This window comes from Gorilla gorilla, chromosome 12 (assembly GCF_029281585.2).
Source record: "Gorilla gorilla gorilla isolate KB3781 chromosome 12, NHGRI_mGorGor1-v2.1_pri, whole genome shotgun sequence".
Classification (NCBI taxonomy): domain Eukaryota; kingdom Metazoa; phylum Chordata; class Mammalia; order Primates; family Hominidae; genus Gorilla; species Gorilla gorilla.
In genome coordinates this window covers 22,643,591-22,661,855 of record NC_073236.2, presented here as the reverse complement: position 1 = coordinate 22,661,855, position 18,265 = coordinate 22,643,591, and the positions used below count along the sequence as shown (strand labels likewise).

Here is an 18,265-nt window from a genome sequence, read left to right as displayed (position 1 = left end):
AGCCGTGTGTCATGTCTGATCAGGGCATGATTAAGCAGGACAGGATTTCACATGCCGGCCACAAAGCCCTGGACCTGGCCGCTCACCCTGAGAGGGGCACTGTGGACCCCGCCCGCCATTCACTACCCAGCTTGCCAGTGGGGCGGGTGCTTTGCAGGCTCACAGAAAAATCACTCGCACTTGAAATGTCTTATCTGGGCCTGGACACCTCCTTAGTTTCTCTTGTGTTTCCTTTCTGTGTAAGGCTGGTCCCTCACCGCTGGTTTGGTCACAGCCCTCTGTTTCCTCAGGGTCACTGGTAGGTCAGCGTTTGAACTTTGTGATTTCCGTCTCCCTCCTTCAGTCCAATCTTTGACCTCTAGCCTCACCTGACCCATAAACCATAATGGTTCTCTGATTTGTATTTTCAACAAAACCCCACCTTTAACACCACTCACCTCTACCAGCCAACAAAACCCCGCCTTTAACACCACTCACCTCTACCAGCCCCTCTTCTCTTGGTCGCTTCACCACCGAGGCCTCCCTGAGCAGCTAGCAGAAAAGGCCTTCCATCCCGCTGGGTGGTGCTGGTCCCTGCGAATAGGTTGCTGTGTGTCTTTCCAGACGTGTTTGTGCACATATATGTTCACACGTTCTTTCAAGAAACCATACACATGCTTAGATACACGTAAGATCTTACATACACGCTGTTCTTCATGCTGTAACATGGCCACGCTTCGTGAAGTCACTCCTGCTGTCTCTAGTTCCTCACCTTCAGTTATTCCTCAGCCTCCTGTGACCTGCCTTTTGCCTTGAACCTCTTTGACAAAAACAATTTTTACAGAAGAGTATTCAGCAATCTCTTCAGTGAAGAAAGATTTTAAATCGGTAATGTAACCAGGGGTAGGAAATGGAAAAGTGCCAGAGGCCGCTGCGTGGAAAGTCCCTTCTCCCACAGATGGCAGGGAAGGGCACCCAGGATGTTTTAAGGGTAAGGCAAGGTTCTCCTTTCCCTGGGTGTTGATAACTTTTATTTCACGTGTAAAAAACATGTTTCTTACCCTCTTCCCAGCCATCCAGTTCCCCTCTTTGCAGACAGCACACTTCCTCGTAGAACCTTCTAGATAAACCATATGTATTTTCAAGTAGGTACCTGATGTCCCACTGCACAGACAGGTGCCTCCTGGACTTCTCTTGGCAGTCTTTCCAGATGAGGCTTCTCTGTCAGTCCATAAAGAGCTTGTTCAGTGGCACAAATGTGTTATTTAATCAGGCCCTGTTGATAACATTTTGTTCCATCGTATTATTACAAACCAGTGCAGTGTCATTTACATATTATATACATATCACCTACATGTTACGGACAACAGATGGGACCTTTCACATTCAGGTAAGTCTACCTGTGAAGTAGAAATCTGGAAGTGGAGTTGGGTCAAACGGTCTGTGCTTTTGTAATTATTTTACCTGTTGCCAAGATCTGCTTTTAGAATTCCCACAGCCATGTACAAGGCCTGTTTCCCTAACCTTTAACAAGCCCAGTGAGTTAGCCACTTGCTGGTTGCGGCCATTCAGTTAGGTGGAGACTTACCCTGGTGTGGTGTAGTTTTATCTTAGGAGTGAGGTTGAATATTGTTTCAAGTAAATGATTTCATTGATATTTGGTGAACTGTTTGTCTCCTTTGCTCATCTCTGTTGAGTTGTTGGTCTTTTCTTTTTTTTAATTTTTACTTTATTTGAGACGGAGTCTCACTCTGTCACCCAGGCTGGAGTGCACTGGTGTGATCTTGGTTCACTGCAACCTTTGCCTCCCGGGTTCAAGCAATTCTCCTGCCTTAGCCACCCAAGTAGCTGGGATTACAGGCACGTGCCACCAAGCCTGGCTAATTTTTTTTTTTTTTTTTGTATTTTTAGTAGAGATGGGGTTTCACCATGTTGACCAGGCTGGTCTCAAGCTCCTGACTTCAAGGGATCCACCCACCTCGGCCTCCCAAAGTGCTGGGATTCCAGGCGTGAGCCACTGCGCCTGGCTGGGTTCTTAGTTTTTAGAAACTCCATAAGTTTCAAGGAATCGTCTTTAGTAGGAATTGCATGTATTTGTTTTCTGGGTTTTTAATCTTGTCTTTTGACTTTGCCATGCAATTGTTTTCTTTTCTTTTTTTTTAAATGCTATATTAGTCCTTTTTGGTGTGGCTTCTGGGTTTCATGTCATAATTCATAATGTATAATGCATTTTTCATCATACGTATTGTACATATGCATGTATTGTGCATACATAATACACATGACACCCTGTACATTCTAAAGACAGCCCCCTGCAGTGTCGCCTGGTGTGGAACTTGTGTCATTCTCTTTTTATATCAGACGGATCCATCTGGAATTGATTTGGTATAAGGTACAAAGTTAGTTTTATATTTTCCAGATGACAGCCCATTTGTCCCAGTGCCATCTGTTAAATAGTCTCTGCTCTCCCTCCCAGATCTGAGCTGTCTCTCGTTTACTCCCACATCTATTTGGGTTCACTTCTGGACCCTGCGTTCTGCTTCATGGATGTCTCCATCCAGATGACCTCATGTTGGCCAGGTTCATTGGATACTCTTGGTTTTGTTTCTTACCTCTCGTTTGTTCTTGTGGGTTTCCTACACAGAGGAATCCCCAGGAAGGGTTTTTTTGGGGGGGTTTTGTTTGGAATAAATATGGCTGCGAGGCGCCTGCCCCAGATGGTGGCTTCTGCAGCCTGGGTGTGCCGGGCTGGCTGGGATCTCGCTGCCTCCGCCAGTTCTGGCACTGCTGGTTTTCCTCTTCTCTGGACATTTGTTTTCAGTTTCTCCTCTGCTTTCCTGCACTTTTGATGTTGTTATTCCTCAGACTTCTCTCCTTTTTCTTCTTTCTTTTTGCTTTATAATTCGTGACCTTTTCAGCTGTGGTTTTGCCAGTCTCACTGATGAGTCCAAAAAACCTAAAGGCTCAACCAGATCTCCAGCTGCCAGTGAAGGTTCCCAGCAGCTCAGTGTGGCAAAGGCAGGTTTTTGTCTTCCAACCTGCCATGGTTCCCATGTTTCCCCCAAAGTTTGCATCTTAGAAACTTAATCCCCAGTGCAGCAGTGTTGGGATGTGGGTAGGTCACGAGGGCTCTGCCACTGCCATTACAATGAGGTAATATCCTTGTCACCTGAGAGTGGTTTTTGTGAAGGCCGGTGTGGGGCTCCTCTTGCTGGCTTGCTCTCTGGCTCTCTCGCCCTTTCCCCTTCTGCCTTCCACCATGGGATGTCCCAGCAGGAAGGCCCTCAGCAGATGCAGGCTCTTACTGTTGGGCTTTGCAGCCTCCAGAACTGTAAGAAATACATTTCTTTTCTTTATAAATTACCTGCTCTGTGGTATTCTGTTACAGGAACACAAAACAGACCAAGACATCAACCCTGACCTGCTCTGTCCTTCCCTTCTAGTCCCCTCCAGCCAGAGGCCGAGGCCTGTCATAGAGATGCCCTTTTTTATCCCCTCCAGCTGGTTTATGACCAAGTCCTAAATATCTTTAGATTTGTCTTCAGTGACACCGTTACAGCCCCGGTTCAGTGTTCCCTCAGGGTTTCCCTTTCTTTCCCCCTGTGCTTTCCTTTCTTCCTCTCCTTCCTTTCCCCTCCCACTTCCCCTTTCTCCCCTGTTTCTCTCCCTACCACACTTGCCATGGTGGTCACATACATGGCACACTTCTCTGGACGCAGGCTTAGATTTGAGGCAGTATGCCAGGGAAGCAGGACGTAGATTAGAATAGTCTTCAGGAAACCAGCATGGCCCCAGCCTAGCCTAACTCCACTTTGCTTTTGATCAGAAATCCATGTTAGAATGCAAGTCAGTTGATGTCATTGTTTAAAGTCTACAAGAAACATCTTCGTAGCTGCTCCATTTTATTTTCTAATTAAATAGTTTAGAAGCATTGGTACCTTAATTCTTTTTAGAAATAACACTAATGTGCCCAACTCTGATCGTGACCTAGGTCTAGCCTCATTAACATTCTAGTCTCCTGGCCTGGGTCTGCCCACTGTAACCCTTTTTGGTCTCCCTGGCCTGGGTCTGCTTCCATAACCCCCTCTGGTCTCACTGGCCCCCTCTTAGTCTCTAACATCAGTTCCCTTGTGTCACTGGAATGGTCCTGGTCAAATGCATGCAGGAGCCTCATTTCTGGCTTACGGGTCTTAGCATGATGTGCCATGGCCTTTGTGATCTGCCCCCTGCCTGTCCGTACACACCTCTGTCTGTGGGCGCAGTTCCTTCTACTCACTGTGTTTTCTCTCTCTTGTGTCCTTGGAGAGGCTGTTCTCTCAGACTGGACACTGGTTACCTGTGATACCCCCATCCCCATTATTGTTTCATAGATACCAGTCATTTTGTTGTTGCATCCTTATCCTAGACCTTATGTGCTGTGTTCTATTTCTGCCCAAGACTTTGACTTTGGCAGAGACTGACTTTTTAAATCACTAGAGCCTAGCAGTTCCTGCCACCTACTAGGGGCTCACCTGTAGAGCATCTGTTAAACCTAGGGGCAGGAGGTGTTGGGTGGATGAAAAGCCGCCATAGTACAAGTGCTTTTTTCCCTTTTGGTTTTTCTTTTCAATGGCCACAGTAGTAACTCCTGTTACCAACTCATACTTTTTATCTTTTTAATTTTTTCCTTTATCCAATGACTACCTCTCATATATTATGTAGCTGTAGATTCTAGTGAAGTTTAACTTGAATTTTAACATCTGTATTCTACTTTCTTATTTTTATTTATTTTTTTGAGACACTGTCTCGCTCTGTCGCCCAGGCTGGAGTGCAGTGGCGCGATCTCGGCTCACTGCAAGCTCTGCCTCCCGGGTTCACGCCATTGTCCTGCCTCAGCCTCCCGAGTAGCTGGGACTACATGTGCCTGCCACCACGCCAGGCTAATTTTTTGTATTTTTAGTAGAGACAAGGTTTCACTGTTATTAGCCAGGATGGTCTCGATCTCCTGACCTTGTGATCCGCCTGCCTCAGCCTCCCAAAGCACTGGGATTACAGGCGTGAGCCACCGTGCCTGGCCCTACTTTCTTATTTTTAACTTTATATTTTTCAAAAGCTGGCATGCAAGGCCAGGTGTGCACTGGCTCACACCTGTAACCCCAGCACTTTGGGATGCCAAGGCAGGTGGATCACTTGAGGCCAGGAGTTCAAGACCAGCCTGGCAACAGGGCGAAACCCCATCTCTTTTTTAAAAAAAAAAAAAGAAGAAGAAAAAACTGGCCTACAAAAGCTTTCATTGGGAAAAACTCTCTGACATGAGAGTTGGGCTTTAGGTTACCTGGGTTGCATGCATACAAGGTTGTGAATGCGTTAGCTGAGAGCTAGGAAGAAGCTGCGTGGCATCATGATGCTTTGGTGGCCTCGTCTCCTGTGGAGCCTGTGGAGGCATGTGTGTGGATGAGTTGATTTCCATGGAGTAACATTTTTAGTTCTGCATGTAAGTTTGTCTGGATTATATTTATTTAATGCTTTTAAAACTTTAAATCATGGTAAGCCTCGATGTTTTAGTTTGCTAAGTAATGTCTGTTTTAGTTTGCTACATAATGTCAATAAATTGAAAAAGTGTTACTCATTCTAATTAAGGTTTCATTTGTATTTCTTTTATACTTTGAACAGTGACATTAGATTAACTCTTAAGAAGGGAGCATTATGGAATCATTTGTTTAATTATTTGGGACATTTGCATAAAAGCATCAATAGAATCACCAGAAAGAAATTATATCCTTAGGTTTCTTTTTTTTTTTTTTTTTGAGACAGAGTCTCGCATTGTCGCCCAGGCTGGAGTGCAATGGTGCGATCTCAGCTCACTGCAACCTCTGTCTCCCGGGTTCAAGCGACTCTCCTGCCTCAGCCTCCTGAGTAGCGGGGATTACAGGCACCTGCCACCACACCCGGCTAATTTTTGTATTTTTAGTAGAGACAGGGTTTCACCATGTTGGTCAGGGTGGTCTTGAACTCCTGACCTCAGGTGATCTGCCCACCTCGGCCTCCCACAGTGCTGGGATTCCAGGTGTGAGGCACCATGCCCAGCCTATCCTTAGGTTTCTTACTGACTCTAATTAAAACATGTATATGTAGGAACTAGTGCTAGAAGGATTATAGTCTAGACTTGAAAAAAGATTAAACTGTTTGAAATAGGAAGAGATTTAGTGTATGGGGAAGAGGAACAACCCTCACCCCTACTCTGTTTTGGGCATTTTAATAAAATTTAGAAGCTTGCGAATAATGCTAACAACCTAGTTATAGTAAAATTAGTAAAATTGGCCAGGCGCTATGGCTCACACCTGTAATCCCAGCACTTTGGGAGGCCGAGGCGGGTGGATCACAAGGTCAGGAATTTGAGTCCAGCCTGACCAATATGGTGAAACCCCATCTCTACTAAAAATATAAAAATTAGCCGGGTGTGGTGGCGGGCGCCTGTAATCCCAGCTACTCGGGAGGCTGAGGCAGGAGAATCGTTTGAACCCGGGAGGCAGAGGTTGCAGTGAGCCAAGATGGCGCCACTGCACTCCAACCTGGGCAACAGCAAGACTCCGTCTCAAAAAAAAAAAAAAAAAAAAAGTAAAATTAATGAGATACTTTGAAAGCACGGAGTATTTAGGTTGTGCGGGAAGCACTGTGTGGTGTGTAAACTCTACCCAGACACAAATAGATACTCACAGAACTTGCACGCCACCTCTGGGAGATTCTCCTGACTCCAGGTTCCTGGTAGAGTATCTTTCATATGTGAGAACTCAGGCCATTTTCCAGTCGGTTCCCGCCTTCACTGCACCCCGACTCCCAGGCCTTTTTTCTATTCTTTTCCTCGATTCTGTTTCTTTTCCACCACTGATCAGTTTCGCCTATTCTAAAACTTCATTTAAGCAGAATCATGGAATTCCTGTTGGCTTCCTTCGTTGCGTGATTTTAGTGGCTGGTCTGGGGATGACAGTGTAGATTCTGAACTTTCCACGCTGCGTTGTGCCACACGTCGTGCAGTGTGTCATTTCTCAAAACACTTATATGTGTGGGTTGTTTTTTAAATAGGTGGAAGGCTTTTAAACCAGCATACCATTAATATTGTATTGAGGAAGTTAATTTATCATTGTTATTTTTCCTTTTACAATTGCTAATAAAGATATGAGGTGAGGAGCAGCAGGCTACAGAGAGGAGCGATGCCTGGGGGCGTGTCAGTGTTTTAGGCACGTGCAGTGATGGGCAGCAGACTTGGGAGCGATGCGGTGGAGGCGTGTCATTGTTCCCCAGGTGTGATGCGATGAGGGGCAGCAGGCTCAGGGGGATGCGGTGGGGGCATGTCGGTGTTACCCAGATGTGATGCGGTGAGGGGCAGCAGGCTCAGGGGGATGCGGTGGGGCGTGTCAGTGTTCTTCAGGTGTGTGCGGTGAGGGGCAGCAGACTCAGGGGAGCCATGTGGTGGAGGCATGTGAGTGTTCCCCAGGTGTGTGCGGTGAGGGGCAGCAGGCTGCAGGGGGATGCGGTGGGGGCGTGTCGGTGTTCCCCAGGTGCAGGAGGCTGCTCTGAGGGTGTCGCATGTATTTCATTTAATCCTCATAACAGCTCCATGAGTCAGGTTCTATTTTTGTCCCTATTTTAGCAATAAGAAAACAGACACAGAGAGGTTAAGTATAAATAATTTGGCAAAGATGACATTAGTGAGTGGCTATTTTTATTATATGAAGTTAAAATTGTTTATGTGTTGACTTCATCATTTAAAGTGAGAGGAAGAACCTGAGGAATATGAAATGAGACGAGGAAGAGAGCCCCAGACTCTGCGGCTGGTAGAAGTAGGGAGTGTGACCTCATCCCCAGCTTCTGCCAGCTCTGCTGATGCCCGGGGCTGCCCCAAGTGCGCCGCCGGCCCTGGGAGGGATCCATGCTCTTGGGGACAAAGCTCCTCTCCCTGCCTTCGCCCCAGCGGCTCATTTTTATTCATTCAGCACAGAGTGTGTAACTGATAGTCCTCAGTACCACAGTCTAATATTTTGTTGGGGTTCCTTTTTTTCTTTTCATTTAAAGGTAAAACCTACATTTAGTGAAATGCACATATTTTAAGTGTGTCATCTGAGTGTTTTCACCACTTCAGTTTTTTTTGGTTTAGTTTTTTTTGTTTTGTTTTTTTTTTTTGAGACGGAGTCTCGCTCTGTCAGGCTAGAGTGCAATGCAGCGATCTTGGCTCACTGCAACCTCTGCCTCCCAGGTTCAAGCAATTCTCCTGCCTCAGCCTCCTGAGTAGCTGGGATTAGAGGCACGCACCACCATGCCCTGCTAATTTTTGTATTTTTATTAGAGACAAGGTTTCACTGTGTTGGTCAGTTTGGTCTCAAACTCCTGACCTTGTGATCTGCCCTCCTCAGCCTTGCAAAGTGCTGGGATTACAGGGGTGAGCCACTACGCCCAGCCACCACTTCAGTTTTGACAGAAGCAATAAGCCTTGATGGGGCTTTGTGCAGTATGACCGTTGCCCAGAGAATTCCCTCCCGCCATTTTCCAGTCAGTTCCCACCTTCTCCCACTCCCCACCCCTAGGCCTTAAAAACTCTTTCTCCCTCTGTTCTGTTTCTTTTCCTCCATTGATTAGTTTTGCCATTTCTAAAACTTCATTTAAGCAGATTCATGGAATTCCGTTTTTTATCTGTTGGCTTCCTTTGTTGCTTGATTTTAGTGGCTGGTCTAGAGATGACACTGTAGATACTGAATTTTCCACAGTCTGCTTAGAGTTAATACTGTACCCCGCCTTGTGCAGTGTAAGAAGCTGGTCACTGTCATGCAACCAGGTGCCTTCCCGGTCCTTGCTGTGGCAAGTGTACATATTACATCTATGCTATAGACATCACAATATATATAGTATTGTTGTTTGCTTCAGTATGAATGTACCTTTAAAAAATTACGAGGAAAATATTGTCTTTTATATATACTCACATATTTACCTTTTTTTCCCCAACCCCTAAGAGTGGGGGGACTCTTGCCTCACCTCCCTCTTCTCTCACTCCTTGTGCCTACTGCCCCCTTGGTGTCCTCTCTGGTTGACTCCAGCCGCCCCTCCCTCCACAAGGCCTGCAGCGTCTCCAGGTCCCTGACCCTTGGGTGGCATCCCCTGCCTCTTCCTCAGGGCCCTGCAAACCTCTCCTCTCATTTCACCAGGAGCGTCTTTCCTTCCCATATTTGTGTAAATGAATTCACATATTTTGACTTAATTGTCTCAGAATGGCCCAATTTGTAGTTGGACTTTTCTGATGCTCATGAAATTCAGGAGGCGGTTTTTAATCAGTTAGTTCTGCTACGGCTGCCTCCTCAGAGAAGGGAACAGTTTCTTGTTCTTCTATTTTTTGTTTTTTAATGTTGTTGCTGAGGACAATTTAATTTGGTCTCTGAATCATCCATGTATCCATCCATCCACCACCCCCACACCCATCCTATCCACACACCCCCATACCCATCCTATCCACCCACCCACCATCCCCCATCCTATCCACCCACCCATCATCCACTATCCTATCCACCCCCATCCTATCCACCCACCTGTCTATCCACCATCCATCCACCACTCCCACACCCCTCTTACCACCCACCTACCCATCCACCCACCCACCTATCCTATCCATCCACCCACCCACCCTCTCTATCCACACACCCACCCACCCTGTCTATCCACCCACCCACCCACACTGTCCATCCACCCATCCACCCATCCACCCACACACCTATCCTATCATCCATCCATCCACCCACCCACCTATCCTATCATCCATCCACCCACCCTCTCTATCCACACACCCACCCACCCTGTCTATCCACCCACCCACCCACACTGTCCATCCACCCATCCACCCATCCACCCACCCACCTATCCTATCATCCATCCATCTACCCACCCACTTATCCTATCATCCATCCACCCACCCACGCACCTATCCTATTCATCCATCCACTCACCCACCCTGTCTATCCACCCACCCACCCACACTGTCCATCCACCCACCCACCCATCCACCCACCCACCTATCCTATCATCCATCCACCCACCCACGCACCTATCCTATTCATCCATCCACTCACCCACCCTATCCACCCACCCACCCACACTGTCCATCCACCCACCCACCTATCCTATCCTGTCATCCATCCACCCACCCACCCACCTATCCTATTCATCCATCCACCCACCCACCCTACCTACCCACCCACACACCCACACTATCCACCCACCCACACACCCACCCTATCTACCCACCCAATCTATCCACCCACCCACCCTATCTATCCACCCACCCACCTATCCTATTCATCCATCCACCCACCCACCCTATCTATCCACCCACCCACCTATCCTATTCATCCATCCACCCACCTACCCACCCAATTTATCCACCCACCCACCCACCCTATCTATCCACCCATCCACCTATCCTATTCATCCATCCACCCACCCACCCTATCTATCCACCCATCCACCCACACTATCCATCCACCCACCCACCCACCCATCCACCCACTCACCCATCCACCCACTCACCTATCCTATTCATCCACCCACCCACCCACCCAATCTATCCACCCACCTGCCCACCCTATCTATCCACCCACCCACCCTATCTATCCACCCATCCGCATACCCATCCACACTATCCATCCACCCACCCACCCACCCATCCTGTTCACCCACCCCCCACCCACACTATTCATCCCCCCACCCACACTATCCACCCAGCCACCCACCCAATCCACCCACCCACCAGTTCTATCCATCTACCCATCCATTCTACCTAACCACCCACTCACCACCCATCCATCCATTTATCCATCCTTCCATTCATGCACCCACTCATCCATCATCCATCCCTGCTTCCATCGTTTTATCCACACATCCATCCATCCATCCATCCATTCTTGTGTTGGGTGCTCCATCTTAAAGTTATCAGAAGTGTTTCTGTCCGAAACTGCAGTTGCAGTGGAGAGGTTTTCAGCCCAAGCTTTTCATTCTTTTTGGACTCCCAGTAGACACTGATGAGTTTTCAGGGTCAAAGAGGAACATTTTAATAATGATATTAGCTGATCATTTTTTGTTTGTTTGTTTTTTATTTTGAGACAGAGTCTCGCTCTGTCTCCCAGGCTGGAGTGCAATGGCACAATCTCGGCTCATTGCAACCTCCGCTTCCTGGGTTCAAACGATTCTCCTGCCTCAGCCTCCCGAGTAGCTGGGATTACAGGTGCCCACCACTGCACCCAGCTGATTTTTGTATTTTTAGTAGAGACAGGATTTCACCATGGTGGCCAGGATGGCTTCGAACTCCTGACCTCAGGTGATCTGCCCGCTTCAGCCTCCCAAAGTGCTGGGATGACAGGCATGAGCCACTGCCCCTGGCCTGATAATTTTCTTTCTTTCAAGATTGGCTTGTTCATGCTCTAAACTTAAGACTCGTCGAGGAAGTAGTATGTCTCTGTATTTTCAGTTGCTAGCACTAGTAGCCTACCAGGACTTGGGAGTTCATGAATATCTGTTTAGCAGACAGCTCATCTGGGCAAAACTTTTGTAGGCAGTGATAATTTTTCCTTTTCTTGAAATATGTTTAGAAAATGGAAATCCTATTTGAAAGCATGTTTCTTACATAGAAGGAAGTAATCTAGTTTTGTGCTACATGCGTTCCTTCTTCTAATGGAGCTTATGATGTATGATTGCTCCTTCATCACCTATCTCCCAAAGACTAAACACTTTCTATTTTGCTGAATGTCTAAGGATATTTGAGATGCTTATGAGGAGGTCTTTTCTGGTATGAGGTTTGACCTAAGAGCTCTGCAGAGAATATATGGTAATTGTTACAGTTTTAGCATGATCAAAGAGAATTTTCTTTTTTCTTTCTTTCTTTTTTTTTTTTTTTTTGAGATGGAGTCTCATTGCCCAGGCTGGAGTGCAGTGGCATGATCTCAGCTCACTGCAACCTCTGCCGCCTGGGTTCAAGTGGTTCTCCTAACTCAGCCTCCCGAGTAGCTGGGACTACAGGCGCCCACCACCACGCCCGGATAATTTTTTGTATTTTTGGTAAAGATGGGGTTTCACCGTGTTAGCCAGGATGGTCTCGATCTCCTGACCTCTTGATCCGCCCACCTCGGCCTCCCAAAGTGCTGGGATTACAGGTATGAGCCACCATGCCTGGCTGACTAAAGAGAATTTTCTCTGCATCTGAAGCATATAACTGCAAACCGATTTGTTTGTGGTTGTTAAGTAAAGAGGACCAGTCTTTTGTTTGTTTATATGCACTGTTTCCTTTCTCACCCTAGTTGCATGAGAAACAGAAGCTTCTTAGATTGATCAGTTGCCTCCTTTTGTTGCATTTGAGCATTGAGAACAAGGACCATGAGTTTTCTCCTCCATTGTGGTTTTAGTTTTAACATCTGGCACATAGTATTTAGTAAAGATTTGTGGAATAAGTGAGATAGGGTATTGGGGAAGATCATAAGAAAAACAAAAGATGAATTATTTATTTATAAATTTATTGTTAGGTCTATTCCAAAACTGACTTAGAAAGACAAAATTTTTTCCTGCTATAAAATATTTGTAAGAACTGTGTTGGGTTGGAGTTTGGGATTCACTTTTCCCATTACAGATGCTTAAAACCTCAGACTTTTCTTGTTGGGTTTCTTTTTGGGGAGGACTTTATTAGGGATACCATTTATAGTAGAAATTTGGAAGACTGTAAAAACCACTTAATATTCCCGAAAGATGGAAGGTTGTTTCTGGAAGCTGTTAGGATTTGTTAAGGCAGAGATAATACATTTTCTTTTCTTTTTTGAGACGGAGTCTTTCGCCCAAACTGGAGTGCAGTGGTGTGATCTTGGCTCACTGCAACCTCTGCCTCCTAGGTTCAAGCGATTCTCCTGCCTCAGCCTCCCCAAGTAGCCAGGACTATAGGTGTGTGCCACCGTGCCCAGCTACTTTTTGTGTTTAGTGGAGACAGGGTTTCACCACGTTGGCCAGGCTGGTCTCGAACCTCTGACCTCACGTGATCCCCCCGCCTTGGCCTCCCAAAGTGCTGTGATTACAGGTGTGAGCCACCATGCCTGGCCAGTAATACATCTTTAGAGAGATCATTTTCCTTGGAACATAACTGAAAATGGTAGGATGAAAAGATGTGTAAAATGTAACTGAAGGTGGAAAAATCTTGTTCTGAATCTCTCACTTTCGTTTGAGTTAAATATTATTTTTATTCTTGAAGGAAGTTCTGGGAGTTTGTAGAAGTAGCCAGAAAATATCTTTAGAATATAGTGCTCTATGCGATATCCTGAGACTTTTTTTTCTTTTTTTCTTTTTTTTTTTTTTTTGAGACGGAGTCTCTCGCTCTGTCGCCCAGGCTGAAGTGCAATGGTGCAATCTCAGCTCACTACAAGCTCCGTCTCCTGGGTTCACACCATTCTCCTGCCTCAGCCTCCTGAGTAGCTGGGACTACAGGCGCACACCACCACACCCAGCTAATTTTTGTTGTATTTTTTAGTAGAGACAGGATTTCACCATGTTAGCCAGGGTGATCTCGATCTCCTGACCTCGTGATTCACCTGCCTTGGCCTCCCAAAGTGCTGGGATTACAGGCGTGAGCCACTGTGCCTGGCCTATCCTGAGACATTTTTGACAGTGCTGCAAACTATTACTATTTTTTCAGGTAGAAATATTTTATTTTATGTTGGAGATGGGCTCTCGCTTTGTTGCCAAGGTTGGTCTTGAACTCCTGGCTTCAAGTGGTCCTTCTGGCTTGGCTTCTCAAAATGCTGGGATTACAAGGCGTGAACCACAGTGCCTGGCCTGGAAATAATTTTTACTACAGATTCTTTCCTCTTTAAATTAATATTATGGGTTATGAAGCTCCTTTTGTATAATAATATCCAATGTATGTTGTCAACCAGGGTATTGCTTTGCTTTTTCTTTAAAAAGGAGAAAACATGTAAGGTAGAGGAAGTGTAGTTTACTCTTAGGCATTCAGACAGTTTTTATTATTGGTGTCTTAGAAAACCCCAAACCATTTGCTGAAACCAAAAACTGTATTTTTAAAATTTTAACACTTAATTTTTCTCCTGTGGCTTCTGCGAAGTTTTTAGGTGTAAAGCATGCATAAGTAAGAGATTCATTTAACAAACCATTATTTTAGGAAACAAATATGAAAAAGCGTTAAAACCATTCTTTTTTCTCTCCTAGCATTTTTGAAACATTGGGGTGGTTGGAGTGGTTGGATTTTCCCTGGAATTGAGTGAGAAATTCAGAAGACTGAAGCCCAGGCTTACTGTCTACCTTTCACGGAGGCTTAGCCGTGAGAGGACAGAAGAAGGCACGTGGTGAATCATGACAGCAGACAAAGACAAAGAGAAGGACCAGGACCGAGACTGGGACTGAGAGAGAGAGAAAAGAGACAAAGCAAGAGAGAGTGAGAATTCAAGGCCACGCCGGAGCTGTACCTTGGAAGGAGGAGCCAAAAATTATGCTGAGAGTGATCACAGTGAAGACGAGGACAATGACAACAATAGTGCCACCACAGAGGAGTCCACGAAGAAGAACAAGAAGAAACCACTGAAAAAAAAGTCTTGTTATGAAAGGACAGATACCGGTGAGATAACATCCTACATCACTGAAGATGATGTTGCCTACAGACCAGGAGGTAAGGAGGCTTATTACGTTTGGGTCTTGCCTGTGTTTACAGTGGGGGAATGATCTTAGCATTATGGTGAAATAAATACGCTTTGTACACTTTAAGGAAGGCTTGGAATCTAGAAGAGTAGGAAACTTAATTTGGTAAACATGTGACCCACTTTTGGTCAGTTAGGTTTACCCACTTCTTGCTTGTGTCTGCCTTAATTTGGTCTTGTGTCCTGGTTTATACATTCACGAGTTCTTTTCTTATTTTCCTATGCTGCTTGTGCTCTAACTTGACCATCTGCTTAGTATTTTTTTGTCTTTTGAATTCATGCTTGGTTTTTAATCTTCAATCATAAATGAGACTGTGGTGACCCTGCAGAATTGACTGCTTGGTGGAGACAAGTAAACCTTAAGATTCTTGGAAACAGGAAATTTTACCTTGGAACAGGATCGACCAGACTCTAGAGAGGTACTTTTTAAAAATGGCCTTTAGGCCAGGCATGGTGGCTCACGCCTGCAATTCTAGCACTTTGGGAGGCTGAGGCGGGTGGATGACCTGAGGTCAGGAGTTCGAGACCAGCCTGACCAACATGATGAAACCCTGTCTCTACTAAAAATACAAAAATTAGCTGGGCTCGGTGGTGTGCACCTCTAATCCCAGCTACTTGGGAGGCTGAGACAGGAGAATTGCTTGAACCCAGGAGGTGGAGGTTGCAGTGAGCCGAGATCATGCCACTGCACTCCAGCCTGGGTGACAGAGCGAGTCTCTGTCTCAAAAAAGAAAAAAAAGGCCTGAAGATCAGAGATTTATTGCTCCTGCTAACTTCCTTTTCCAAAAATTTGAGCTTCAGGCTCTCTAATCAACGATAATAGAAGAAGTCATCTAACCTGCTTGGTTTTCCGGAAAATGTATTATGGTCATGCCAGTATATTGTGGCTTACAGCATTGCTCAAAAAAAGACAGACTCAACTTTTAGATGAGATCAGGGAAACAAGTGAGTCAAAACCTGTTGAACACTAGCAAAGCCTTTCCTTTTCATTTGATGTATTGTGTGTATTAAGACACCTTTTTTAGGCTGGGCACAGTGTAATCCCAGCACTTTGGGAGGCGGAGACAGAAGGATTGCTTGAGCCCAGGAGTTCAAGACCAGCCTGGGTAACATAGTGAGACCTCATCTCTACAAAAAATTTTTACAAATTAGCTGGGCCTGGTGGCATACTCCTGTAGTCCCAACTACTCAGGAGGCTGAGGCAGGAGCATCACTTGAGTCTGGGAGGTCGAGGCGGTAGTGAGCCATGATTGCACCACTGCATTCTAGCCTGGGCGACAGAGCAAGACCCTGTCTCAAAAAAAAAAAAAAAAAAAACAAAAAAAACCAAGATATTTTCTTACAGAAGCCAGTAAAACCTAGGTGAAATCATTTTGTTTGAGTTACTTTTACTGTTGAAGAGTGAAATGAATTTCGTATGAGATGTAATTAGCAGATTAAAGCTGCCCATTTTTATGTTTTTCTGAGAAAGAGATTAAAATACTTTACTGTGTTATGTCCATAATCTGGAACAATCATTTTACTGAGGAATGTTGTTACTGTTCTGAACTTCATATCAAGTTCCAGATTTTCATTCTCCCACATAGGAGTTTTTTAAATTTCAAAAGATGTCAGTGGGGCTGAGCACATTGGCTCATGACTGTAATCCCGGCATTTTGAGAGGCTGAGGCAGCGGGAGGATTGCTTGAGCAATGTGGAGACCTGCCTGGGCAACATAGTGAGACCGTATCTCTACAAAACAGTAAAAAATTAGCTGGGAGTGTGATGAGACTGTAGTCCCGGCTACTCAGGAGGCTGAGGTAGAAGACTCTCTTGAGCTCAGGAGGGCAAGGCTGCAGTAAGCCCCATTCACATCATAGCACTCCAGCCTGTCCAGCAGAGCAAAACCCTATCTCCACCCCTCTCCCCACCCCCACACAAAAAAGTCAGTGCTAGAACTTAATACAGACAAATTTGCATTCACAAGTACAATTTCTTGGTTGAAGATTAACTGAGAAGGTATTCATGTGATATAAATTGATCAGAGTGGAGGTTTTAGAGCAGTTAGAAATCTGCTGTGAGGATTAAATGATGTGTGTAGGTTACAGTACTGTCTATATTTATCTTTGATTTAGACTCAGCTATTGGGCAGTACGAATTTCTTAGTGACTGAAGAATCTCTCAGAGTTACCACAGATTGCTTGTTTAGGGCGTATGCACATCTAAATCATGGGAAAGGAACAAAATATGTTAACTCTTTTTTTATTATTATTATACTTTAAGTTTTAGGGTACATGTGCACAATGTGCAGGTTTGTTACATATGTATCAATGTGCCATGTTGGTATGCTGCACCCATTAACTCGTCATTTAGCATTAGGTAGATCAGCACTTTGGGAGGCCGAGGCAGGGGGATAGCTTGAGCCCAAGAGTTTGAGACTAGCCTGGGCAACATAGTGAGGCCCTGTCTATGCAAAATGAATGAATGAATGAGGCATTATGGTCACCGTTACTAGATTTGATTGACTGTGCCTTTACTTTTCAGTAAATAATACATAGACTTTCCTGACCTAAGCTTTATGATGATCTCAGGTTGTGATATGGGGGTAGGAGGAGGTTAACTCTCTCTATAGCCACTGCTTTCCTTAAAATCATTGCTTTTTATTTAAGTGTCTTAACATGGCATTTTAAAAAGCAACCTTGGCCAAGCATGGTGGCTCATGCCTGTAATCCTGACACTTTGGGTGGCTGAGGTGGGAGGATTGCTTGAGCCCAGGAGTTGGAGACCAGCCAAAAAAAAAAAAAAAAAAAGCAATGCTTTACACTCCAGTCATTGAGAGCATCAAAAATTATTTTCCAACCACTGCCATGTCAAATGTAATTTAAGAAAGCACCCTTCTTCCCTGAAGAAAATGCAATTTGGTTTACTTTATTCCATCTCTGATTAGTGGCATTGGTTTTGTTTACAATTAGAAAATAAAATGTGTTTAGAGTACAATTTAATGGCAAATTGTCTATAAGAGATTAGTTTTCTTTCTCTTTTTGATTAGCTGAAAAGGTCATGGTAGTAGCATGTTCAAGCTAGTCATCTTTGCGTATTTATTTCCTCACAAAATATTTATTACAAATATAGTAGCAATTTCTCTTTTTTGAAGACATGTGAGCATCTATCTGAATAAGATATTCAAGATTTCATCTTGATGTGTGATCTTGAGCAAGCGGTTTCTTTTATCTAAATGTCTTCATCTGAATATAGATAATCCCCTGGAATCCTCTCCTTCTTCTTCAGGGACTCTGAAGAAAATAATTTAGGCTTCATCAGATTCTTTAAATTATTAGAAAAATAATCAGAAAGAACCAAAGGGCTGTTTTCCTTTAGCCTAAAGATATTTGCAATTTAATATCATCTTTTGGAAAAAAATTTACAATAAAAGATATATGCTTTGTCGCATACTTATGCAGTGGCTTTATGGGCCCTGTCTTTGTTCCTTAAAGGTAAATGCCATTGTTTTAAAATTTCTTTTTCTTTTAAAGACTGTGTGTATATCGAGAGTTGGAGGCCAGACACACCGTATTTCATCTGTAGCATTCAAGACTTCAGACTGG

The 18,265-nt window shown here is 44.9% G+C and overlaps 1 long non-coding RNA gene and 1 pseudogene across 1 annotated transcript in view; one reads left to right on the top strand and one right to left on the bottom strand.

Annotated features, from left to right (window-relative positions):
• The window catches only part of LOC129526386 (uncharacterized), a 6,675-nt gene extending 3,374 nt beyond the window's left edge, over window positions 1-3,301 (bottom strand). Inside the window, exon 1 of the long non-coding RNA XR_008671067.2 lies at window positions 3,149-3,301. This is a non-coding gene — a long non-coding RNA (uncharacterized lncRNA). The remainder of the gene's footprint in view (window positions 1-3,148) is intronic.
• LOC101146025 (zinc finger CCHC domain-containing protein 2-like) overlaps window positions 1-18,265 on the top strand; it is a 25,104-nt pseudogene extending 6,839 nt beyond the window's left edge.